Source organism: Anser anser (assembly GCF_964211835.1).
Source record: "Anser anser genome assembly, chromosome: 11".
Classification (NCBI taxonomy): Eukaryota; Metazoa; Chordata; class Aves; order Anseriformes; family Anatidae; genus Anser; species Anser anser.
In genome coordinates, this window is record NC_139732.1 from 9,793,352 (window position 1) to 9,821,351 (window position 28,000).

At 40.4% G+C, this 28,000-nt stretch overlaps 1 long non-coding RNA gene across 1 annotated transcript; it reads right to left on the bottom strand.

Annotated features, from left to right (window-relative positions):
• Positions 1-53: 53 nt before the first annotated feature.
• LOC310905617 lies at positions 54-27,984 on the bottom strand. Its single transcript, XR_014589176.1, has 2 exons — positions 26,078-27,984; positions 54-23,758 (listed from the first exon to the last, which is right to left on the bottom strand). It is a non-coding gene; the product is annotated as an uncharacterized lncRNA (long non-coding RNA).
• Positions 27,985-28,000: the final 16 nt, after the last annotated feature.

Here is a 28,000-nt window from a genome sequence, read left to right on the forward strand (position 1 = left end):
TCAAATGAGTTTCATGCATGACTTGAGGCTTTACTTACACCCATCGTTCTGTCAAAAAGGATTTTGCAGAAAGGAGAACTTGGAAATTATAACACTAAGCGTGATAACATTTTTTCTTTAATAACTTCTACTACATTTTACCCTCCAGAAATATGATAACAACAAAATTAATTGTGCTTTCCTGGTCTTAGGTATTACACCTGTCTTTTCAATAAGAAATTGGAGCCTAGTAGCTGCGAATAATTTGATTGAAGGCACTTTGAGCTGTTTTGTTCTTTTGAACTTGGAAGTCCTAGTAAGCATCTACATGTATATTATTTACAATATGGGCATTCAAATATGGCCTTGTGTGTTCTTGAAATGTGACCTACTTTGCCTCATTATTTAACTGTTGATGATACTGTTGGTCTTAATCAAAAGTACATTTGTTTTTTTTTTTTAATTTATTGTAATCTTCAGATTATCAGTACTGGTCTGAAAGCAAAATTACAGGGACACCATGCCATGATCTCTGGAGTATTGTGCATAAGTAACTTAAAAAGTATAATTTATTTGGATGTAGTTCATCGATAGTCTTCGTATTTAAAACTTTGAATCTTTTTCTCAGATGATGGCATCAGCATTAAACCAAGAATGGTTTAATGGCAGAACAGTATCTCATCAGATGATGTTCAGACTATTTTAATATAAATATACTTAATTAATTACTTAAACTACTTAATTTTAAATGACTGCTGTTCAGATCATAGAGTAATTTCTAGTAAATCTATACAGTCTAAGAAGAAAAGTTTTTCTTACTCATTTTGTATGCTGCAATAAATGCAGTTCAGTATACTTAAATTTGATACAGCTTTAGCGTTAGAATTTTACTCTGAACCTGGAAAAGAATTTGCAGCATTAAGCAGAAATTTTAGAAGTAGCCTTTTTCCTGTTGGAAGTGCTATCTTGTATCTTGTTCCTGTTCATGTTGTTGCGGGCCGTCACAGAGGAAAAAGTCCTGCTAGTGGTGTGGCCTGCAAATTCTCATAATGTAGAACCATTGGATGTTTGAGCTTGGAATGGACATCTGGAGATCATGTCCCATTCAACTCCATGCAGGCTTTAGCTTTCCCAACCACATCACTGTGCTCAGACAGCATCTCTCTTTCTCCCTGGACACCCAATCTTGCTTTCACCTTTTGTTCTTCCCGTGTATATTTAATTTTGACTTAAAATGCTAGTGAGAGCACATGTTTATGGCAAGAAATTGGTCAACTCCAGTGGCAGTTATGAATGTGTAAGGTTTGATTTTACATTGAACAGCTAAGCAGATTTCTGCAGTCCAGCTGTCAAAAAATCACATGTAACTATATCTGGAAGAACTATAGTTGGAGAGAGATGTCTAAATAGAGGTTGTATGAAAATACTGTAGCTCATAAAGGTTTTACTAATTATCTTATATTCCAGAATATGTGCCTTGTTTTGGCTGATGGAGAGAATTGAATAATACTGAGTATATATTCCTCTGTAAGCTGGAAAAAATGTTACATTAATTTAGGACTGCAAAGTGTATGTATTGTATTTTTCCAAAAACAAATGGAAGCTAAAAGTTTCTGGAGGTTGTTTCTGTTTCCTAGTAAGAGCATGTCTTCAAATCCTAATTTAAATTATTACATGGTCAGAAATGCTTACATTTATTCCTCATAATTTGTTGTAATACTTGTAGATGTTGATGAGGTGGTCTGTGTTGTAGTTCTGGATGACCACAACTAGGCCAAACAGCACGTGAAAATGGGAGTGAGAGTCACTCTATCGGAATGAGCGCTCTACGCTAAATATAGAAGCGCTGTAAATTCTGGCAATTGGCTCGAAAGCATAGCGTATGTTTGACATCCTTGACCCATGTCAAAAGGGAAACTTGCAATTGTGTGTACCTGCACATGGGAGAGTGAAAATAATTTTGCTTAAGGTTTGTTTTCTGTTACATGCCTTCATTCTTAACTCTATTGCAACTAATGTGTGACTTTGTGCCATTGCTCAATCCAACCTCATTAGTTCTACAGTAAGTAGAATTTGTATTTAACGTGTGTATTCCCTCCCAAGTACTGGTTTTAAAGTAATTCAGCACTGTGCTTTCCTTCTAGAGACTGTTCTGTTCGCATTAGTTTTAAAGACTTTGTTGGACAGTTTATCCTGCGCTTCTCTTTTCTGCTGTACCTCTCATAAACAGAAGGTGGCAGATTTTATTGCTCTTCTCCAGGAAAATCTGCTGACTTCGGCAAGATTTGGCGGTGCAGCCATTGCACTTCTGCATTCTTGCATAGGGTGGCAATTGAGACCACAGTTGGGTTGGAGGATGTTTAGCCTCACTCGCCAGAAATACTTTTATTTTGCCACTTTTAATATGGTGTGGATGTGATACTCGGTCAATATGAACCGAAGCTGTGCTTTAAGTATTTAGTGGGAAAAAAATCCTATTAATCCTATGGAATTCAGTGAAGCAACCTTTCTTTTCTATCTAAAAAGCCTTTTTTACAAGTATTGGTGCTGCAGGAACTGTTCTTAATACCAGCCGAAGGTGACCCATGTGCATAGGGAGCACTTTGACACCCCCTGATAGCCTACATGTATTCTACTTATTAAAGCATGAATGGGAACGCGAAGATACGTTTACTGGCCTTTTAGCACGGATGCGCTCAGTGTGGGCTACCTCTGGGGCCTTGCTGGTTGGAATGCTTTTTGGAATGTCCCAGGCTCTGAGCCCAACCCCGCCCTGGAATGTGAGGTTAAATGCTGGCGGTACAAATCTAGAGTTTGAATATCAAAATCCTAGAGTTCCCTAGTGCTGCAATTTCAGAAAGCTGGCAAGTGAACCACATGTCAGCTCAGCTGCTCTCTGATTCAAAGAGTAGGCATGCTTTGGGTTGCTGGGGGAGGAGGGAGGGAGGATGTTTTTTGTTTTGTTTTGTTTTTTACTTACCCGTTATGACCTGCAGAAGGGCATGCTTTTCAAAGACATTAACTGGCAAGATCGCAGGAGGTCCCAAACAGGTGCTAGCTTGAAAAAAAGCCTTCATTCACACAAGTGCTTTATCGCCGCTTCTTTAACCAAACCTACGAGCTCAACATACATGGGAGCTGTTGCCTTATTAAACAGGAGTCTGCTGATTCTTGGACTCAGAGTCAAGAAGCTCTCGATGCGATGGCCCACGAGGCTTAAGTTTCCGTCTGTCCAGAGTGCAGGAGGCTGGCGTTGCAGACTTTTAATCTGAGTCTGATGACAAAGCTGATGAAAAACATTAAAAGCGACATGCAAGGCCTTTGGTGAGGAGGGAGTGCCTTGTGCATTGTTAAACAGCAGTTGTCTAGGTCAGTTGAGGAGAAGAACTGATGAGCTCCAGAGGGAGCCTAGTCCAGTATCCCCACTCGAAGTATTAACCTCAGTGTTTTTATGAGGGGAGGCTTGAAAAAATCGACATGTTTGTGGCGTTCACTTAGCTCCCAAATGAAATTCTGTTGCAGGAGTTAATGGGAATCTGCTTGTTAAATAGCTATTAGATAAATAAATAAATACTTTTCCCTTGCCCCGGCATGGTGGGAGAGGCTCTGATTTCCTTTTTTAGAAAGTTCTTGTCTGACAGATAACCTCTTGTGAGAGTTTACAAAGCGCTGCAGTGCAAAGCTGACATTTTACCCATTTTGACTTAATTTTTCCTCAGTGGTCGCTATATATTGAATACTTCAGTTTGTACATGTGTGTAATAAGAAAAATGGGCTTCCTGTTTAAGTGCCTTTAAAAAATATTGCTTGCTTGGTTCTTGCAACTAAACTAGTTGTAACTGTGAAAATGGATTTTTGATTAGTGTTCTGTGGGGTAGAGCTGAAGGAACTGAATTTGAGAACTGATCCTCAATCTGTACTTTTTATACAGTTTTAAAACAGCTTAAAATTTTACCTCTCCTGTGAAGGTTTTTTGTTGATTGTGAAGTTACCTATGCTGTGCTAGGAGGCTGCACATGCCACGCATGGCTGTGTGCTTGCTGTGCACAGGTGTTAGCAGAGACTGTTAAAATGCTGCCATAGGTCTGTATCTGAAACTTCTTAAACTGATAAAATGGTTTCCCCCACTGGCACCTGAGAAAAGCCAGGGTTACAAAGATATTAAACTCAAAGCTAATACCTTTTAACCTTTTTTTTAGTGTTGGAAAACGTTCTCCTTTTGACTTAGGGGAAAAAAAAGGCTCCGATCAAGCTTCCGTGGCTCGTGTGATTTGATTCAATGCATGTTTATCTAGAAATTAACTACTGCAATTTTCTCTAAGTTTCTCAGGTAGCAAAGATATGTATACCATCTAGTATTTTACTGTCTCTCGACCTGTCTGAATAGTTACAGAAATGTAAAGTAAATTTCATGGCCATCAGTGTATCTGCTCTAGTTGCATACTCAATACACGTCCCAGGCAGCAAACAAAAGTTAAAACCATTGTTTTCTGCTCACTGTGCTGAAATAAAGCAAATCGTGGACACCAGACAGAATACAAGTAAACATGTCTGGGTAGATGTACCTATACGAACCACAAAACCCATGAGATCTTGAGTATGTTAAAAACAATGTGGGACAGTTTCACTTCAGCAGTAGCATGCATTTATTTCCCCTGTATGGCATACAGTGCTTTTTTTTTTTTTTGCATTTTTTTTCAGAAGCTAATTGAACATTAAGCATTCTGGCCATTAGGTGAGAGGGACCAGCAGATCAAGTGTTCGATAGGTGCATAACAATGACAGGACTTCAGAAGCTGGGATATTGAAATGTCAGGATTAAGCAGGTAAATCACTGTACAGTTAGACCGTGATGCTTGCCTGTCACATCTGTGACATGTAGTTCTGACTTGCTGTCCTACTGCCCTGTGACATTTCGCTAATTACAGCTATTACCAGCTTTAATATTTTGCACTGCCTATAGTGTTTATAGTACTTAGGCTATAAAGATACTGCATTATGAATACTAAATTAATAACAGATGTAATAAGTTATCTTCTCTCCCATTAACTTTCATCAGTAGGCCAAATATTACAATGTAGACTCTAAAAATCAGGTGTAGTTTGCTGACTTGTACAGGTAACACACAAAGACTACAGTGTGATCTTAGATGTGTGCACATCCTATAATGGCAGTGATGCTGCCAGGGGTGAAGGGATGAGTGGAGCAAACAACCCAGCCCACCCCACCCAGCCCACCAACCCCCCTGAAACCAAACCAAACAAAAACCTTACTCACTGACATCTTACTGCACAGTACTACTGCTTCATTATTTACCCATAGTTTCTGTCTTCAAAACTGCTTTCCTCATATTCATATTCAGTATTTAAGTTCTTTTGAGGGCACAGTGCAAGGATTCTCCATTCTTTGTTAGAAACATGCTGTGTAAAACATGATTTATTTGAAGTGATGCCCTATGTCACTGTTCTGTAGAAGCAAATGCAACTCGAAGTATGGTGGAGGACAGTTTCCATTTCATGTCTTCTTGCAGAGAACCACAATGAAGACAAACAGATTTGTTCCACCCCCACTTGGTTATTTTTTTCATACATCTTAATTAAACAACAACAAGAAGAAGTTAATTTAGATGAAAAGGAGATTTTCCAGAAAGGGTTGATGAATTTCCATGAAAGGAAGAGCTAACCTCATCCTGTTAAAAAACAACTTGTATTTTCACCTATCACTGCTAGATTGCCATTATGCTTACCATTTCCCTCTCAGCCTAGCCTGTGAATTCAGCGGATCACCTGGTCGGAGAGAACATTTCGCCCACACAGTTCACACTCTTCTCACTTCCCCTGTGCTTTAGAACCCTACAGCAGACTGTCATCACACTGACATCCTATATGGCCCGACAAGACAGACAATAAATAATGATATTTGTGTGTGAGTTCAGGCACAACAAGTGAACACACTCCTTTATGCATTTTACAGTTTTTTTTAAGCCACACCTTATCCTTAAGCCATGAAATCTTCCCCTCTGGCAAAATGACAGAGGTAACAAACACAGGATCTGTCCTGTTTTAGGACGTTCTAATCCTCTAATTATATCCTTACAAAATAGATACCTGGGGCCAGTGGAAAATAATTCTGTTCTAAGGCCAGAGCCCACACCCAGGTCTGTAGTTTATTACTGGTGCTTGCAATGTTTTTTTGCCATGGGTATGTGGCCTACTGTTATTCTGCTCTCTCTAATAAGTTTCCCCAAGCAAGTCCTTGATAAAAGTGCCTGTGAGCAAATTGGAGGGATATGCCTTAGTTTAGTATGCAATGGTACCTGGTTTTGCACAGTTTTCGGACCCTTTTCCAAACAGACATGTAGAAAGCAGCTGGCTGTATTCCATCTTGCATTAGTAAGTTTGATTGGCTTTTTTGTAGCTGTGACTTAAACTCATTTTGACTAAGTAAAGCTTGGCCTTTAGAGAAGTCTTCTGTACCTTTCTAACAGACTTTGGGATACTGACAAAAAGCTACTCTGGGCTCATTGAAGTTACTCCTTACTCAGGTCAGTGTGGAGGTGGGAAGAGGGAGGTACTCCAGTGGTAGCTCAGAACATTTGCTGGTCTCAGTTATTTTTTCAGCCTCACTAAGGTGAACTTAGCATCTGTAAATACATTTCTTTCTTCCACCTCATTGTTTAAAATCAGCATGTCAAGCTCAGCACTCTTTTTATCTGAACATAGTTACCTTGTTAATCCCCATTCTTCCATGATAAGCCTTTCTTGCATCCTTGGGTGAAAATGGATTCTGTATTCAACTGCTACATTCGAGTTACCAGTACAGTACTGCACAGGTGTTGACTTCCATTCAAGAAGACATTTAGCTGGGATGATGAACCTGTACATCTGTTGTCTTCCTATCTTTGCTTGGCAATGATTGCTTCTGTAGTACAGATCCCTAAGGAGTACAGATATCTCTTCCTTGACTTCTGCTGTGTACTGCCTGTAGCGTTTGATTAGTGTCAGTGCTAATTGTCATGATGCTGCTTCCTCACGCTGTGTCTGGGGAGTGTAACCCTTCAGCAGGTGCAGCTAGCAGATCAGAGCAGGCAGCCGAGAGTGGTCACCACCTTTTTTGCTCCAGCAAAATCTGCCACCAATTGTTACTCAACACCTGAAGTGCCTCTTGACAGGTAGAGACTGGCTAGGACAGCAATGTAGCGAGAATACTGAAGATGAATTATGAAAGTGGAAGATGCAAACAGATAGGGAGCCTTTTGCTCTAACACCTGCACGTATGATAATACATACGCAGACAGTAGGGATGTTTCAACTGAAGTGGAATGAGCTGCTGGTTACAGTCCAGTTCTTAGCATGAAACATCCTGTTGACAATGTTAGCACAAAGATCAGTGGCAGAAGACAAAGCAATTAAAATATTTTTGTAGTCCCTTGAAGTACTGTATCTGCAGGTCAGGGCTCAGAGTAAGTGATATTGGGGTTCTGTGGACTTTGTCCTGGTACTGTCTAAGATGCAGCTGATCTCCTAAAAGAATTTAATCATTTTCATTTTTTGACACTTCTTTGCAACTTAGCACAGATGTTAGTGAGATGAGAAGGTACAGACCAACTGGATGTGCAGTTGTTTGATAAGCTTCCTTGCGATTCTAGAAATGGAACTGGGAAATGTCTAGTGTATTTCTATCCACTACACTTCTACAGACTGCCTACTATTTTGTAGTCAAGTTCATAACCTCTGCACAGCTGGTAAAAGCTATCAAATGTATTCTGCTAATTATTTGTATAGGTTAGTCCATTAAAAAGCAATATGTAGTATTGAGCTCTGTCAGCAACTAGTCTGTGTATTACAAACACACCCACAGGACATCATGAACTGCTGTAGTTTTACATAAAACTAGCACCAAGAGGATCTTCCTTGATAAGTGAGGAAGTTGCATGATCTGTCATTAGTTTCCTCCTAACGAGAAACAACTATCTTCAACCACATCTTTAAACTCCCACGCCACTGTGGATATTGAGATACTAAGCTCGGTTTATTTTAAAGGTCATCATGTGAGATCTAACACACAATTTCTAAACTATAAACAAAACATCACTCCACAAAAGGAAAATGCAGATTATCAAAAGTGAGTGAAACTTAGCAATGTCTAAAAATAGATTCCAACCTCCCTTTTCTGGCTTAAAAACATTAGCAATTATGCACAAAGTTTGGGGTTTTGTTGTAAGATGAAGTTTAGGTCTATGTGAAATACACATATTTTCTATATTATAGCAACATCCAAAATAGGCCAAGTGTTTTAAGTATATGGAACATCCGCTATGAAGAATTTACTAAGAGAACAAACATGAAAGATAGGGCAGACAGGATATACCATAAACAAAGGGTAGAAGGTGGGGAGGAGCACAAAGCTGACTGACCCATTTTTCACAAGAGTAGAGGAGAAGATGAAGTGCATCATTTTTGTGCTTTTTGTGCTCCCTGTGATACTAGAGGATGGATGTTGTAAAGGAAGAAGAAGCTGAGGGACTCAAGAGTGGATTGAATTTCATAATCATAACATGGAAGAAAGAAAAACTTTTGTATAAAGCAGCTTAAAGAATGTATTGTTGGACAAACCAGTGAGAAGAAAGTTAAAACGGGGGCCTGGAAATGGGGTTACGTGAAACCATATCAATGTAATGGAGTAAGATGATTTACTGTCTCCCTCAGTGCTTATATTGGTGATTTAAATATGATTCTGAGCTGCTGGTAACATCCTGAATTCAGATTTACACACTATAGATAGGGGAACAGGGACATACTTCCTTGCATGATTCCTGACAGCAGATTCTTTAAAATGGAGATCAGCATTGGTCCAGGTTTTTGCTAGCTGACTGTAAAGCTTTAGACTGAATTACTTAGAAAGCATGAAGTGCTGGGTAAATTAGCTGGATTAAAGTAACATATTTTGGATCTAAGTTCTCACAAACTTAAGAGCTATTTAGGCTTGGAATTTTGCTTCAGGCCTTTTTCTGTTTGAAGTTTTAAAATTATGTGCTTAAAAGGAAGGAACTAGCATCCAGTACTTCAGGGGGACTGCATGAGATTACTCCTGAAATGTATTAGACTTTACGGAGATTGGAGATGAACTGAGGGATGCCAAAAAGAGGTATTGAAGGAACATCAGTTAGGGGAGTTGGCATCTGTCCTTGAATCTCACAGGTGTACTGGCATGGCACTGTGTCTGAACTATGCTGCCAGTGTATTCCTGGGACTAATTATTCCAGAAACAACACATGCTTCTCAGAGACACTCGAAGCTACAAAATAAGCCGCTGTAGCATTTAATTCAAACATGTAAACACTTTCTTTCTTAAAAAGTTATAACTAATGCAAGGGACTGTGAAAGCTGACTTGACACCCATTCCGAGCTCTTTCATTGAGCTATTCAGACTCACCGGTGCTTTCATCCTCTTATATTTGCTTTGGTACCATAGGCATAATATGCTTTCAAGGCTCACATAAAAGGCTGTGGTTCATGTCAAATTACCTTACCAAATTCTTGCCTCCTGCTTCTCGGTGCAACCTCCATTGCTCTTTGCCACCTCCGCTGTGCCAGCAGAGATGCTTGCTTATGGTTGCTTTGATTTCTCAGGTGAATCAGTTCCCTGGTCTGATTCACTCTGGGACCCCACAAGTAACTGTAGTGGCACAATAGCAAGGATGGCACGGGTGCCCAAGAAAGGAAAGTCCCTAAGGAGGGGAAATGGGGACTGCTGAAATCAATATTCGTCACCCAGGAAAGGTCAGTACAGCCTCATTAGTTTCAGGCCCAGAGAATATCTCTTGGCAGGTTAACCTTTGCATTTGTAGATCTTATTTATGTGCAGGGTTCTGATTAATCAAATCAGAGTTGTATTTTTTTGCATCAAATTGTTGTTACAGGTAGCATAACTCACGGTGACGAAGTCTTGCTGAGGAAGAGCACTGCCCATTGGGAAAGTTTGCTCTGCAAGTTCTGTGATTCCTGAGAACAGCTCTGACGAATGTTATTTCCATGTAATTGAAGTCGTATTGTTAAAATACCAGTTAAGATGACTGGCTACTGGCAGAACAGCTAGGCCAGAACAGATTTCAGAGCCGGACTAACTTCTCAAGTATTTATTCAGTTTTGTAGGGCGTCATGCATCCCTGCAATGAAATATGCACTGCAAGGGTTTTGCCAGCTACAGCTAATGTGGCTGCTTTATAGCGAGGCTGCCTCTGCCTGAGCTGGAACTCTGAAAATGCCTACAGCGTGCATACACGCTCAGTTGCAGTGGGAGGACTTGGTGGCTCAGTATCTGCTTTCTGTTATGGTGAAATAGCTGTAGTTCTGGTGGGGTACACATCCACTGTGATGCACATGGCAGCAGTCTGAGTGATGGCTATCTCCATTTCTGAGGATAGATTGTGATTCTAGGGAAGAGATTTTAGGCAAGACCATGTCATTTAAACCCTAGATGTTTTATTGCTTCTTTCTAGTCCGCTGTACAGATCATGGCAGCCGACAAACAATTCAGTCAAGTGTAGAATCTAAAATCGAACACCGTGTTTTTCTCTTTGTTTCCTCCCCCTATGATTTCTTGAGAAGGAATGTCTTGAAATAGCTACTGAATCCACAGCACATTTGTAAATGTTTGTTTAGGGAATTAGCGCTTTGGGAAAGGTTTGGATTAGTGCCTCTGTAAGCTGAAGTCCCCTGCCTGTGGTTCAGTACAGTGCACTCAAGTCAGCTTTACCCAGGCTGGTGGAGTCAATTCTAGAGAGGTAACCCCGGACACCTCTTCCTGCTCCCACGTCGCCCTCTCGGTTCTGCAAGTGCAACTTGCACAGCTGTTTGGCTAACTAGACTGGGGAACTGCTGCGGGTTAGAAACAAGCCAGCCAAATAGTGCACTTAACTGGGTGGATTATTTTTGATAACCAAGGGCCACAGAAGCACTCTCATTCTCATCCGGGATGACTTTGAACTGGGCTGTACAGTTCCCGGGCTCTCCAGGGCTCCACAGTTCACATTACCAGATGCTTTGGCCAGTGTCTCACTCCTAAATGAAAAGATGAAAATAGATACTTTTTCAACACAGAAATGGCAGCTGTAAGTATTTAAGGGGTAGATATTGGCAACTACAAATGAGCTGTAATGGGAGCTAAGTGGATACTCGCATGGCTAACAGACAAATAGCATTCTTGTACAAAGTGAGTTGTCTTTCCTGGCAGTAAGGCAGTTGGAGTTGTTTCTTGACTGTGTAACAGATGCTATGCCTATTCCGTATACACATAAGATATCAGCATTTAATATTTTGGGGGGTCAGTCTGCAATAAACAAAAGCTGTGGCAATTCACGATGTGGACAAGCAATCATGGTTTTCTTCCTGCAGCAGTTTCTGAGTTAACTGGTTTTAATTGTAAAAGATTATTTTTTAAAATAGAACTGCCAGAGGCTGAACTTTACAGATCATTAAAATGTAAAGACTTTTTTCCAAATGGTCATCAGTTTCTCACTTTAAATAAACTGCTATACAGTCACCTACCTCTATGATATTTCTAGGGTTTGCTAAGTGAGATTTTGCTCTTTTCTTCTTTAGCTAAATCATGGCATTCATTCACTTTGTTTCAGGGTATTAATAGCCATGGTAACCAACTATCAGTGAGAACCTTGTCCAGTCCCCAGAGTAACAGGAGCCAACAAAAAGGAACACTTTTCTTTTATTCCTTTCCGATGGCTCTCTGATCGTTTGCCATGAAAAGCAGATTATTCTGACAGAACCAGGTTAGGGAGTGGCTCCATGTGTAGTCAGATGGGCAGATCTGAGAGGACTGGCAACTACAGGCGGTGTGAGGGAGTTCACCTCTTAATACAGATCAGCTGCACAAGTCTGACTGTGTCCACAAGTTCAGCAATGCTCCTTCTCTGTTCCCTCTCAGATCCAGGCAGGGAAGACAGATGCTCTGTTCCCAAGGTGACTTGCGAGACCAGTTTTTTCAAAAAAAGAGGCCAATTAAATACTCAGTTTATGGTCCATATGATTTCTGAATGATAAACTTGAAGTTCTGATTGCTCTAGACAGGCAAACGAGTTTGATCCTTTGCTTTACTTGGCTGTGAGTGAAGCCAAGGTTTGCAGAGAGATCCTCTGCACTGGACTGGTCCCAAAGAGCATGAGGGATGGAAAAATGTAAGGAAAGGCAAAGGTTCAGCGGAAAGAATTGAAAGAAAACTTGTTCCAGGATCCACGCTAACCATTTTTCAATTATCTCTGATGCTCCTCCAGAGGACCTACCATTTTCTGAACTCAAAAGGTGATGACATCTTCCACGCAAGACATCTTCATGTCTTCCTGATGAATCCAGGTACTTCTCCAAGCTGCTGGGATAGGTGACAGACAAACTAGATGTTATCTGTGGATCATTTAACATATATTTGGGAAAGCAAATCAACTTTATGACATTATTCTCTCATAAGCTCTAGGGCAGATTGGCAAAAAAAAAAGTACAGTTGGTTCCAGTCTCCATATTCGTACCACATCAAAATAAGCCTAGATAAGATAGAAGTTCCTTTAAAAGGATTTATGTATCTTAGTTTTCGTCTGACTCCTGTCTCCATATTTTAGTCTATAGAATAAAAAAAAAAAGCTTGCAGAGTTGCCAAGAGTCATTTCTAAAGGTAAAGGGAACGATTTGAGAGGGGTGGAGCAAAACAAAAATGCCCTTGTTTCGTAAAACAAAAGCATATTCTTCGGAATGTCTTTGACAGCATATAGGTTGGTCAGTATGTGAAAGGTACTCAGTCTAGTCCCCCTGCCCTTCAGAAAATTTACCAGGCTCTGTCAGTATCACTGGGGAGACAAATATGATCCGTAAACAGACTAAGACTTAGGGATTACCTCCTGCCTTACGCCAAAACAAGTACTGTATTATATGGAGTAATAACTCAGCCCAGTATTCATAAAAGTGGGGAATGAGCAGCTGCTTAACAGTTCTTTTCTGCGTGTTTTAGAGCCTTTAAAAATCTGTCTGTGAATTTTCCCCTACAAATGCCTGTATTGTGTAATCTGGTTTGGGAATAGGCAAACACACTGGATCTTGGAAGTCTGTAAATTTATGTGTGGTTATAAAACAGTCTGCATATTTCAATTTCTAATTTTCCAATAAACTGCAAGAGTCAGTAACAACAAGCTTGTTCATAAAAATGTTGTACACAACTGCAACAGTGTCTGGGGTGGGAGGGAGAAGGAGAGACCCCCTTGAAGACTAAGCAGAGTGAGCTTATTACAGTGTGACTTCAGCTGTGTGTGATCCTTTTTGAGAGGGTATCTCCTTAGTCCTTATAAAAAGAGCCTGAATTATAGATAGGTAGTTTTTTTGTTTGGTTGGTTTTGGTTTTGAAGAAAAGGACAACATCATGTAGTTAGTACACAGACAAAACTGCATCAGATTTCCCTAGGAATTCTGAATATGCAGCATGAAGAGATCTGACCCTTTACAATTTTTGAAACTTCAGTAAGAACTGTACTACACAAACTGTGTGTAAACAAGCCCAGTTTTGTACTTTTAGTAAATGGCCTATACTGTGAATTTGTAAATGGGAAGCCAAAGTATACAGCTGATAGGAGTAAGGGTGATGGTTTTGAACTAGGAGGGTAGATTTAGATTAGATAAAAGGAAGAAATTGCTTACTCTGAGGGTGGCGAGGCACTGGCCCAGGCTGCACAGAGAAGCTGTGGATGCCCCATCCCTGGAGGTGTTCAGGGCCAGGCCGGATGGGGCTTTGGGCAGCCGGGTCTGGTGGGAGGTGTCCCTGCCCATGGCAGGGGGTTGGAACTGGATGGGCTTTGAGGTCCCTTCCATCCCAAACCATTCTGTGATTCTGCATATTTGCAAGCAAGGCACTGAATTCTACTCAAGCTGTTTAAATGGAATCCCCAGTTTCATTTTGAAATAGTTTTATTATTTAAAGGACAAGTTTTGTTGCCATCTTTCACTAATTCATTTTTACTTCCCAAGAATTCTCCTTTAATTGGCTGCCTAGATAAGTAGCAGAAACATTTTATGCTCCATCAGCTTGGCTGCTGTAGTTTGACAAACACCTTTTCTGGTGTCAGTATTCCTCAATCCCCAGCTATTCATTCCCCAGATCTGTATCCCTGTCATAGTTGCAGCAGTACAATCTTTCATGAGATTTTGGGGTAAAACAGATTAGGGAATTGATGCAGGTTAAAAACATGCTCCCCTCCATTCCCCTTCCAGCAACCTTCTGAACAGTTGATCTGGGGGAACAAGGAACCTATAGCAAGGGTGGTTTAAGTCAGCACTGCTGACAAGAGAAGTATTTGTCAGACTGTGTCCTATAGATATTTACTACCTGGTTGATTTGGATGTCCTTGACATTAGACTTCCCAGGACAGCAAGCCCAAAGAAGCATTAACCATACCCATATGTTCCAACAAAAAAATACGTGAGCTGTCAAAGGGGAGAGCTGCCATTATGGAAGCGATGCGGTGTTTCTCTAGCTGCCGCTGGTGAGGCAGGGCAGCCTGCTGGATACAGCGTGAAGATTTGTGCACGTGTGTACAATGTGGCCTGTCCAGATGAATGTGTATACTTGTTGCATAAAGTTGTTGGTTTAAAAAGCACAAAAAAATCAACAAGTCTAAATAATTTAAAAGTTTAAGTTCCATTTTCAGATCTGTTATTGGAGACTACATCCCACTGACTTGTAATGAAAGACTGATACATTCCTAAGGCATTTTGGAAATAAAATTTAGTTTTTGGAAGAAATTTATATACTGTAGACAATTTTACTCTGGCAATAGCTAATATCTTACTCCTACAATGAACTGCAAATGGTCAAGCTTCATTTCAAGGCAAAGTTGAATGAACTTGGTGGTTGTCAGAGTTATTTTATAGGTTAATTAGGAGAAGCATTTTGGATTAGTGTGTTGTACCTAAAAATCAGAAGTTGTCTTTCATGTTGAGTATAAAATGGATACAGTGATTTCTTCTTGAGCTGCTGCCTGCCAATTTTGCCATCTCTGAAGTGGAAACATTATAGAATTAGTGACTCAGCTGCAATTGAACCCATATTGTTTTTAATTTCCTTTTGCTGTTTTAACTAAGGTTGACTCCTGGTAAAGGTTCTGAACCATGTGCAACATCTGTTTTCACCAAAATTTTAGTTTACCAACTTTGTCTTTTTCAGTAACAAGAAACAAAGTCAGTTTACATAGGATAAGAGTCTCACCATAATCTTTTTTTAGAACTGAACTTTTTCCCCACAACTTCTGAAGACAAAACACTATGTGAGAAGTTGACTACTTTCATCATATTCCAGCTGAGAACAGAAATAAAAGTGCCAGCAACATCACAAATAAGCCTTTTTCTCATAAGACTTACAGCACTTTTTTTTTTTTCTGACAGAAACTGTTCAGATGAATATCCAAACTTTTAGATGTTTATCTGAACTATACCCACATTTTTAACCTTTTGTAGCTCTTGCTTATATCTGAGACAAAAAAAAAAAAAACATCTATCAGAGCCATGGCTTTGAACAACAATCATCCCTGGAGGACAGGTTGTTTTCAGAGTTACTGGTATGAATTGTGGGGAGGGGCATAACTTGATGAATTGTTGTCCAAGTGTTTAAAGATTCTCTCAAAGGGAATACGAACTTCAAGCAGGCTTCAGTCTGTTTTTCCTGATGATTTACTATTGCTTATCTCTTATTTCTAACAACGGTCCTTTGAAATGATTATCTTTCTCTTTATTGAATGCAAGTCGTATCTCTGAAACTAAGTAAGGTTAACAAGAGAAAATCCAATAGCAAATAGTTCAATTGCCCCGGTTTTATCGCTTACAATAGACCTCAGTAGTTACTTTTCAGACTTACTTTCTCCTACTTTCCCTCCCTGTTGATCTGCCTCATCACAGGTTTTCTTCTAAAGTCACTCTACAGGAATGCATTCGCAGCATTTACCCCTGAGATAACATCTGTTCACTTATAAATTTGTTCTGGGTCCCTTTTACAGGCATTCGTGAGGAATGGTTGCCTTGGCAGTGTATGGGAGCCTTTCTCTCGAGCTATTGCCCCATGCAGGCAGGCACAGTTACTAGTACCACTCGTGCACTTGCGTTTCATGACACAGAGTTTGGCATCAGCGCTGACTGAAGATGTCCTTGGTGTGCATTGCTTATTGCAGTCACTACACCAACCCTGAATGGTTGTGCTGACACAGCTTTTCATGGGGCCACGCTTTGGAACTTATCAGGGAACTTATCTGACTGTACCAATCTCTCTCCCCTCAGATAAAGAATAAAGCTGGGTTGGTTCCTTGATCTGTCTCACAGGCTGGCCTGACAAATGGTTGTGCCAAAACAGGTGAGCAGATGGTGTGCTCCTAAGGTGCAGTGAGAAGGAAGAAACCCTTTAGCTGGTATTGCCTAACACCATATCACCATATTATTAGTCTCAAAGTACAAACAGATGTTAATATTAAATTTATTTCCTAGTACTTGTTGTAACTGCAACTGACCTTAATGGCTAGGTTGCTGATTTTAAGTATAAAAGAATGAACGGACAAGGTTTTGAGACATAGGTGCTGTAATTTATCTTGTAGCCTACATTCATTTATTCATTCCAATTGATTAAAATGTCGTTGGAGAAAGATCTATACTTAATATATCCAGTTGGCATTGATGGCAGCCTGACTAACTGCTGCAGATCAAAGCACTGACTCTTCTGCTAATTATTCCTTAATTACTAAGTTAATATCATCTTGGGTTTGTTTTCTGGTAGAAGAAACATGTTTAAAACGGCAACAAAGGTCCTGCAAATGGGGTCAGGTCTGGCTCTGTTCCCTAGATTAGAGTATGCTCTGGCATGCAGTCAAATTGAACTGATTCCAGTGATTTCTGCACTGTGTCTGACTTGTGCTGGCTTTTCCTGTAAGTCTTGCAGGTCAGAAACCTGTGATTGTGCATTTGCTGCCCCCCATTCATTCTCCACGGTTTGTTCTTTGATCCAACCTGCAGATACCCCAACATTTTCAAAGCTTTTTGCTTTTCTCTCTCTATGCTGAGGAGCAAGGCAAGCAATTGAAAATACACATTGAAGCAGCAGGTTCATCGTTATCAGTACCTTACTGACTTTTTTTGGAAGTGGGCATGTTTATTTGGTACAAATTACTCTTTATGGAGAGGGTGTGCAGAAGGCACAACAGTGAAGGAACAGAAAGGGGCTATGTGCAGAGCCTTTCACATGTCTGTTGTGGCAGGTGGGTTGTTGGTGAGGAAACCGGAGGTGACAAAGGCATGACCAAGGTATAGGATCCATGCGATTTTTCAGTTTTTTTCCAGTTTTCAGGTCTGTGTTCAGAGGGAGCTAAGGAAGAGCTACTCTTTAAGCTGCTGGGGCTAACGTGGCTGATTTTCACTGCAGCTGCAGAAGGAGTGTTCACTCCTTTGCTTCTGTAAGCTGTGTAGGTGGCTGTGAGAGGCAGCCACTTCACCAACCCAGAAGCAATCAGACCAGGACATGCATCCACAGCCCCGCAGGCAAAGGCGGTAGGCTGAGCTGAGCTGAGAAAAAACTGCTGCTTCCACAAGAAAGTGATCCTGTTCCCATCTTGTACTGCCTCGGGCAGAAAATTAACACAGCAAAAGTAAGTGAGACTTTTTCATCTGGTTTAGCAAGTTAAGTCCATTCTCTGATGGCCATATGAAGGAGAGCAAGCAGTAAACCCTCTTTCCCATAGCAGGGAGGTGTTAGACCAGTGCAGCTAACTCACTGTGCCTTTGGTTCTAACTTACAACTTAAAACAAGTCATACTGGGTGATTTGTGACTTACCAGCTGAAAGATGTTACCATTCCTTTGTCAGAGGTATCAGATTTAGTGAAGTTTTATCCATTTAATATACTAGCTGCCATATTCATGGACCCTAAAGCTAATTATAGTTTAAGTCACTATTTTGTGAGCTACAATGCTCGTACACAGATGGTTAGCCACTGAGTGTTGGACAGCTGATGGTCCCAGGGGCTCTGTAGCCCCTTATATCAAACTTGCATGAAACCGAGTGAGGTGAGGTCCCTCCCCTGTGCCAGCCGTGCTACCAAATAATGAGCTATTCAGGGAACTGAGACAAAAAGTTGCTTTCTTTGGAGAGCTGTTTTTAACTGGCTCAGATCCCTGAGCTGACTTACTGCGCAGTGCTCACATCAGCACAAATCTCTGAGCAGCTAAGGGCTGCTGGAGAGGCAGGCTGTGGCAGCTGTGCATTAGATTGGCTTAAGGTGGTGTAGAAATACGTCCCACATTGAGGCAGAAACAATATAAAAACTTCTCTTTAAAAATAATGTTTTCCTTGAGTGTTTGAGACACTATTGAGAAGTGCAGAGAGATTAGGTACAAAGAAATTTAAATCCTACGCAATTTTAATATAACTTTTGAGTTATATTTGGGCCAGTTATATTGAAATAGATTGAAATAGATTTCCCAAAAAGAAATTCTTCCCACTCTTTTGTTTAAAGACCTGTCATTCTGGTGATTTAATGGGTTAATTAGTTCATTTTCTTAAATGTATTTCTGGGATATTTTCCCTTTAACTACTTTGACCCATAACCCCATGTTCTGAGAGTTACTTAACCTTTGGTCTTGTACAGTTTACTGGCAATCATTCCTTTCCTTTTAGGATCTTTCTTATTTGTGATTCTCTTAGCAGTATAAACCACATGTAGCTACTGTTTCCTACCATGAAGCCTCAAACAGTGAATTGATGTTACATTTAATTAACAGAAGAATTTTAGGTATCTCACAAAGTTACTGAAACCAGGAACACTGTACGTTAATACTAAATGGTTGATGTGATTTACTGTAATAGATTTTGTAATCCCAGATTAAATTAATTTTCAAGGATTCATCAAATTTATTTTCCAACCAAAGGACTGCTATAAGAAAGAGTTAACATTCCCTGCATATACTGTATGAGGTTCTATGCCTTAACAAGCTTGGATTTCTTTCAAGTTTTACTCCAACAGTAACATTTCTTGGCTTGCAATTGTTTTCTACTCTAAATCATTTTAAAGCTTAATTTTAAACTTTTACAATCAATTTTATAACAATCTCGGTATAATTTATTAGGGCATTCCCAATGACAAAAAAAAAAAAAGAAAGAAATCCAGTAAGACTGTTTTAAAGACTCTAAATGTATATAAATATCAACTTTGAGACTATTTTTAGTTTGATCTTTTGTCTGATTCACTGGTACATACCAATTGTTTTGTACCAAGCACAGTCAGAGCCTGGTAGCCAGTTGAACTGGGTTTACAACTTTGGAAGCTGCTAGACGAATAACTTTCATGTGCTGTCTTGACTGGAAAAAGATTCATTTCCAGTTTATGGTCATACTGTGGCAGACACACCCCTCCCTTTGTGATAATAAATGAGAGACAGTATTCTGTGATACAGATCTTTAATATATTGACTGTTTTTGGAAGGTGCCACTGTAGAAATTTCATAAGCACAAAACACACAGTTTCCTAATACAGGTAAAACTCGGTGCAAGCAGTTTCCCACTTGGTGCCTCTGGTGTTTTAGAAGGCTTTTCCTTTTAATGGTTCTCAAGCAACTGTATAAACCCAGAGGATTAGAGGCTGCCTGCAGGAGAGCACCAAGAAGGGCAGCTGTTGCTCTCTTCAGCATTTTTCTGCTGAGCAAAAGCATCTCAAAGCCATCAGGACAGCTTAATGCTACTACATGCTAAAAAAGTCATGCATTACAGCGATTGTGGGTACATACAGTCCTGCTGACTACTTCCTGCTGAATCCCTGCCCAGCAGAAACCACTTCATGGCTGATTGATTGCTTCTTGTTTTTTAATTGAGCAAAACTGGAGAAGATGTATATGTTTTAATTCAAATGGAAAACTAACTAGCAGATTCCAGAGGCTTCGCCTTTTCTTGTCTGTGAGTACATTTAGCTCAGCAAAAGGGTTTAGTAAGTTAATGAAGAGATTTGCAGGAGGGACTAGCACCTCCCTGTATTTTATACTTTTATATGTTAGTTTATAAATACTGAAGTATGTTTTCCAAAAATAACTCGGTCCCATCCTTTTGTTTGGAAACCTGTCATTTTGGGTGGTTTTATGGGTTAATTAGTTTCTATTTTTAACTGGATTTATGGGATATTTTCTTTAACTGCTTCAACCCATAGCCTCCTACTCTAAGAAGAACTTAACCAAAAGCATACTGTTACTCTGCACAGTGCTGCTAAAACACACATTATTCCTCAGGATCCTCCCCTTGATTAAAATCTTTTTCTCTGCATGTTTCAGAAACCATTTTGGACTGTTCAGAAAAAGGCTTGAGAATGGACATGTGTTGTTTTCTTTCAACAGGAAATAGGCTGACACTGTCCCAATATTTATTATGGCCAGCTGATGTGCCAAAAACATCTATTTACAGGGACAGGCTTGCAGTCATACTACTGTAATCTTTTGAAAGCATGTGCTTTGTTGTCCAACCTTAGATTTTAGGCTGAATTTCAGATTTTACCTCTGTTCTTGCTGTCTCAATGGCTGACCAGATAAAAGTCTGTATAAATGGCACCTATTTTGATTCATTTATTTGCTGTGGTTCTGCGGTGGGCACTCGGTGGTACCCACACACACACACGTGTATTTACTCATCTCTTTATATTACTCTCCTCTTCCAACATCTTCCTTTTCCAGAATCTTTATCCATAGCTTTCTAACATTGCCTTAAAACCCTTGTATCTACTGTCTGCCTATTTTCTTTGTTTACAATAGGATAAAAGGTAGATTGCATATTAGCAGTAGATATTTGGGATGGAAAAATTATCCATCTTTTTGATGTTTTGCTTGGCTTTTATTCTATAAAAATGCAAAGAGTAAAAGGAGAGACAAAAGTGGCAAAACAATGATTTTCAAGCTTTTTTTTTTCCTTGTAATTAGATGAATTCCCTGTTGGAGTATCTTTCTTGCTGTTTTCTTGACATTTTTCCTCGAATGGTAATCTTAAATGTTCTTTTCCTGATTTTTCCCCCATTGTCTTTAGTTTAGCAAAAGCTAAATTATTTTTAACCTCATTATGTCCTTATCAAAGACCACTCTACTCTGCCATGCAATAGTTCTGAGCTTTTTTTTTGATCTTCACGGGTTTTGCATTCTTTTTCCTCCAGATATATGTTTCATAGCAGACATTGCTTCAACTCTGGTTTGTGTTAATCTTCCATCTGTAGAAAAGCCTTTGAAGATGGTTTGCAGAAGTACATGGCATCTTTTCATCTCCAGGTTATTGTCTGAAGCTGTATCAAATCCACTCGGACCAGAATCTGTTTCCAACCACTAGTTTAGTAGTGTTAGTCAGCAGCTATCAATATAACAGAGACATCTCCATATCTGGTACCACTATTGCAAATGCTGGTCTTCCTGGTATGGAGCAAACATCACTGGAGGTCCCAATGCAGGGCCCAGGTTCATTTATAATTTGCTGCCTGAACAGTGGGCTTTGTGCTTTTCTTTGGTGTTGTCAACCCAGCATTCTTCACAAACTCCATCTCCCTCTTGGTTTTAGGAAACATTATTTGTGAAGGCCAAAACATTTTGCTGTGCTGCTGCTCCCTCATGGATGTAACATAAATACTATGTAGAGGTTTTCTAGTATTCTTTTTTTTGACTTCCATCTACTTTCTCCTGAGGTAGCTTTTAATTTTGATATAGTGCCTTTCATTTATGGATCTTAAACTACTTATTACCAATTACTTATTTTTTGTTTTGTTTTGTTTTTTTCATGGAGATGACTTTCCCATGGGTTTACCTTCTTTGTTTCCCAGTTGTTACTACCATTCTAGATGCAACTACTATGACGTTTCTAGCTAAAAACAGCAGGACCTAGAGGTAACATAGAAGAACAGAGAGTAGCCTGCATGCTGAGCATGCAATTGGCTACTTTCCGATCAATCTACAGATTATAACCCTTGTTATCAGCAAATGCTTTATAGACAAAAATTGAAAAAGAACCAAAATTAATTCAATTTTGCACCAAATTTTATATTTAATTGGCAGATAATCAAGTTTGGTAAGGACCTCATAGAATTATTTACCCATTCTATTACTATCATAATATCAAATTTAACAAGTTTAACATGTTCTCTTACCAGTTTTCCTAATCGGAAAATATTTGTTCTGTAGTTTATTACTAGTTACCTCCTTGTGGCTTATTGGTATTATTCCTTCTTAATGTATAGGAGCACCAGGCCCTGGCCAACGACGGAGCATGCAGTAGGTCAAACATTTTGCATTTGCAGACAGATGATCTGTGACATGCACAGTGAACTCAGACTGCATATTCACACATTTATGGCCTTTTTGATAAAAGCAAAAAGACTGATTATATAATTTGTTTTTGCTTGCTGACTAGATGACATAAATCCTTGGGATGAGATTTCTAGTTTGAATACGTGTTAGAAATCCATTTTATTTGAGCATTCATTGAAACTCAGTTGTTTTGTTCAATACAAATTAACAGCTAGGCCATTGCTTATGCATATCTGAGAAACAAATACATAGGACCTGCAAATACAGCAAAAATAAATCAGTATTAGAAGTGTGAACATCTATTAAGTAATATTCTTCCAGAGCTGACTGCGATCACATTGTTAATTGAACAGCTCATTCTCCAGCTTGGAAGAATACTAAAGTAGTATTTAATCAGTTCTGAGTTTTCACTTTTCTGCTTCTCATACATTTTTAATAGACAGCAGTACCTTTATCTCACAGTCCAGTCTTTCATAAAAGGAGCCAGAGGACCCAGCAAAGCCTACTCCTGGGAAGGGGTTAGGGTAGAAAGATAAGGTCCAGGGCCAGCAGAACGGTGTCAGATAACTTGCTGTAGCGAGGATTGATTCTGTGACCAAATCAAATCGTTAAACCTTCCAGCCTTTGCTCAGTCAAAGCAGCATCAACCCTCTTCTATGCAATCTGGACAGCAAGCCAGGCAGAAACTCAATCAACTCAAAACTGAGGGGCAGGAGCAGTTAATGAAAACTCTTGATGACGATGCCAGTGCTACTTTTATTCCAATGCAAAGCAAAAACTAAATGTAAACCACCTGGGTGGCCTGCTCGACTTCATACTGGAATGGATCGCAGTACAAAAGACACACAAGCACCTGCCACAGCTGGGACATGGCAGTGGTGTTCAACACCTGTTGCCTCTCAGCTGAAAGCTGTTGTATCCAAATTAAGACACTGGGTCAGAAAGCCTGTTAGGCACACACCAAGCAAGTGGTGTGAGCATATGTGATCTGACGACTGCAAAATGGATCCAGTTCCACAAAGAGAAAAGGTAGCAGTCCAAAATCCAAACTACCAGGGAGCCTTTCAAGCGTTCCGCAGCATTAGAGCCTATTGTTTTATGTTGGCTTAGGCTGACCTGAGTCAAGGACAAAAGTGATTTGCACAAGGCTGACAGTCTCTCACTGAAGAATGAGCCCATCAGGATTCATACAGGCAGTATACTTGAACAAAAACAGAGCCATATCATAGGATTATCATATTCTGTAGAGATCCTAGAGAACTAGCAAGAGGCTCAGAGACTGGGGTTCCACTTTCCTGTGATAGTTGTGTGATGCTTCTCCTTTTACAGCACAAAGAGAAATATCAGCCCAAATCACCCAGTTAGGCTGCTTGGTTGTTCAAGCAACGTTTAATATTCCAAACTTTGTAGTCCTTATGAAGAGGCATGTGCTATCTAAGTAAAAAAAGAGACAACAAAATCTGTATTATCATCACCTTAGAGGGAAGCAACGGCAGTGTTTTAGATGACTACATAACAAGCAAATTAATTATGCCCTTTGGGAAACTCTGAAAGTTAGTCTCTAAGAAACTGGAAGCTTGGAACAGAACACTTGTTTTCTGTGTCCCAGTCCTTACCTTAGCAAGAGGACATTCTGCTGGCTAGCAAACCTTCAAAAATGAAAGTTAAAATATGCAAAAGTAACTAAAATGCCCCCTTAAGACTTTGTATCAAGCCTAAGAGCTTTTATGAAACCTCATTCGAGTTTCCACAAATATTTATCTTATGCAAACATCACTGTGCATTAAAGGAGTTTGTTCTTGTTCCGGTAGCAATCTCAGTTGTCATCTGATTTCACCAACAAACCACTGCAGGCTCTGTAATAAGACTCTAAGGTAACTATAAAAGCAATCTCTTCAGAAGCAAATACCTGTGCCTAGAGTGTCCTTATATATTGATACCAGTAAGTAATAACGCAGGTGATAATTTTATTTGGCTTTCACTTGATGATCTGAGAGCAAAATGCTACGAATAGAAGTTCTGCGGAGAGAGCTATGCAACTAGGTGCCAGGTTTCCAGACCCTCGGCTCTGTTTAACGTGTGATGGTAACCTCCAAATGGGGGGATTCCACCCCGCTGTGCAAAACTATGGAAACATAAAGCAGCAACAAACTTTATGAAGTAATGTCTGCTTTACGTGGCAGTGTTAAACAAACAATAAAGCAAAGCATTGATTGTTTAATGTAAAATATATATTGAAGAAAAATCTACTGAAATGTACTAATGAGGCTGCAGGAAGTTTAAGGGAGCGATGAAACTTCCCGGGGAAACCTGTAACATGGTTAAATGAGACTCTATGACCTCATTAAATTTTTATGTATGTGTGTTTTTGTCAACACACACCTTGTAGGCAACCTTTTTTTTTTTTTTTTCACTTTGTGATCTTGTTATTACAAATGCCCCATTGATCAAATGCTGAGCACGAGATCTAGATAGGAGTGTTGCAACTGAACAGTTGTGGCATAGTGAGTCTGAAAAGGATGCCTGCAAATTTTCCCTGAAATCTTAAAATTTATCCAAGTTCAGTCAAATTACTCCCTTTTACTCCATTTTCTCTTACCATGTATTCTGATGCCTGAATTAGGACAACTAATTTTCCTACAAAACTTTCCAACGCTCTGCAATCTACTTTTGTTTTCCTTTTAATTCCCCAATGGCAGAAGTTTCACATTTCACCCAGGCACTGGTAATTAGCCAAGGAAATTATTTAAATGCCAGATGTCACATATTAAATATAAATAACCTATGACCTTGTGTGCAGAATGCAAGCCCCTTTTTCTATATGACTGCTGAATTTAACTTCCCCAGACACTGCCTCTATGCTGGAATAGTATCCTTCTCCTACGTAACACGGTTCTGCATGCTTACAAAATTGATTTGACTCGTTAGCTGTGAGAGAAATAAAAGCTGTGATATTTTGTTTTTATGCCATTTGCAAATGAGTGCAAGTGTCTAAGGCTATATTTGCAACAGCAAAAAAAAAAAAAATCTTTCTGTACTCATGCTTTTTTTCAATAGTAGCTGTAAAAAGCATAACCATCGATGCAGCCAAAGAACACTATCTGCTGATTCCAGAAGTCTTTCTCTGTGCTTTCTCATCTGCACTTTCCATGCCACGCTGGTGTGTGTGGCTTCTAAACAGGTCCAGATTCAACCACGAAAGGGAACAAGATCAAGCATCTGAAATACAACCTTGTGCATTATATTCTTAATTTGAGTCTGTATGGTTTATTGAATCATGCAGAACGAATGCCTGACCATGCTTCTTCCAAAGCCTATTCTGGCTACAATTGCACAGCTGGGTTTGATTTGCTGCCCATAGGAAGGGGGGGAGGAATCCCCGTTTCTCCAAGACAAATACAGATCTTGGGATGTGGCTGCAGCTCCAGAATTCCTTGCTATCCAGCATAGGATGATGTGTGGAAAATAAAACACGGCACAACGCAGCCCTCAGGTTTTTGGAGCTGAGAGTCACAACACGCCTACAAAATAGCCCCAGTTTGGAAAGCATTCAAATACCACAGGAAGCGTGTTCCTTCCTTCTCGAGGCACACGCAGTAACTCCAGCTTCTGACCAGATCAAGGTGTATCCCCATCTGGATGCAATAACACAGCCTAAAAGCAGCAAGGACAGAAACCACCTACAGATATTAGATGAATAAACAAAAGCACCCCCTCACAAAAACACAAGCGAAATAAAGCTGCCCTCATTACCACCGCTGTTTCAGCATTCAGTGGTAGCAAGCAAATGCCAAATCAGCCATCCACGCTGTGGACCTCAAGCACAGAGGTCGACCTAAGTCCCTGGAAATTGATGTAAACCCACGTCACTCTTTTGAGAGCTTCTGCCAACTCGCTCTCTGTCACGCCCCAATTACTCCTCAGCTTCATGGAAGGGGGTTGAAGGGGTTTTTCTTTTTACAAATTTAGTGCAGAAAGGACGTGCATTTCAGTGCAGGAGGACAGAGAAAGTGGAGTGAAAAAATATGGTGAAGACGAAGGATATCACTGGCAAGAAACACGAGTTCTGAATTCAAAGAGTTGGATACACCTGATTTTGAAGGAAAAAGCCTTATAAAGGTTACTGCCTTACTTTCTACAAATTCTGTAAATCCTTTCTCTTAGCTAGATGGCCATGAGATAACCGACTGGTGTATTTTATTTCAGGGTACGTGGTCTTTTCTCCTTTTTACCAACAGCTCTAAGTAGGACTGAAACCACTCCCCAGTGACCCACAGGTATCATAGCTTTCTGAGTGAGTATCTGTCTCAAACAGGGGAGAAAAGATTTGTTTTACAATCAGAGGAAAGGAACAATAGTGTACATTTTTAATTTAGCCTGCTGATTAGAATTATACTCTGAGCATCTTATCAAATAACCGGGATCAAATGCTTGTTGTGCTCACGTACCCCCTTATGCAAGAACAAATTTAGTTGTATTTTACTCCAGGGACATGCATAATGAATAACGTGCTGGTGTAGCAGAACAGGAAAGTACTACAGTTACTCCACCTGCTGTAACCTGACACAACCATTATTTAACAATAAGATGAATTCTAATTTATCTGCTTTGAAAATCAGAAAGATTGCCCCAAAGTTTTAAGTCAAAAATTATCTGTTATCCTGAAACATTTCTCAAAGACCTGTTTTCATTCAAGAATGAAGGCGCGAGGGCTTTTTTTAAGCCATGGTTAATCCAATTACACATTCTTTTCCAGCCTGTCTTGCTCCGTGACCTTGGATTTAGAGGTAAAAAAGAAGCACCAGACCAAGGGCTCATAAAGAAGGTTTGGGTTTCCTTCAGGAGAGGGAGGGGGCTCCCCTAGCAGAGGCATCAGCCTTCAGTTTAAGCACCACAGGAGCAGTAGCTGCAGTTGCTCATGGGTTTTACATAAAGAAACAGCTCGTGGTGCATGGGAAGTGGCAGCAGAAGGGATGGTGCACTGAAGATTAAGGGTAAGACAAACGCACAGCTGCTTTGTATGCTGGGCACTACACCATCCTCAGTTAGACAGACTCCTCCCATGCCAAGGCCTGCATAGTTTTTCCAGTGTTATTTTTTAAGTACGATGCTTTCTGCTTCCACTAAATCTGGAAGACCAGAAAGTAGCTTTTTGTTTAGGCAGGGTTTCTTCAGCACAGATTACTGAGCTTCTTTATGAGTGTGCAGGCACATGGCATTAACTGGGCTCTTACAATTCGTCTGCACCCAGAACCCTACGCACGCACCAAGCTCTGTTCGCATCACCTTTGCTCGCCTACAAGAGCAGCTGGCTGCAGACACACGTGGGGCTGCACGTTTGTGCATCTGCATCCATCCAAACAGCAACAAGCATAACCCTGTGCAGAGAGACGAGCTGAACTTGTCACTAACACCCACGCCTGGGACTGCCCCCAAGACCCCCCCCAGCCCCGGCTCCCCTCGCCCCCTCCCTCGCGGCGCGCCCCAGCCACGTGCCCGCCCGGCGCGCTCCCGCGCCGCCACGTGGCGCGCCGTGCCCCGCCCCTTTACGCGCTCTCCTTGGGCGGTGCCTCCCGGAGAACTACAACCCCCAGCAGCCCCCGCGGCCGGGTGGGGCCGCGTGGCGTCACGGGCCCAAACCCCGCGTGAGAGAGAACCCGAGCGCTGGGGGGGGGG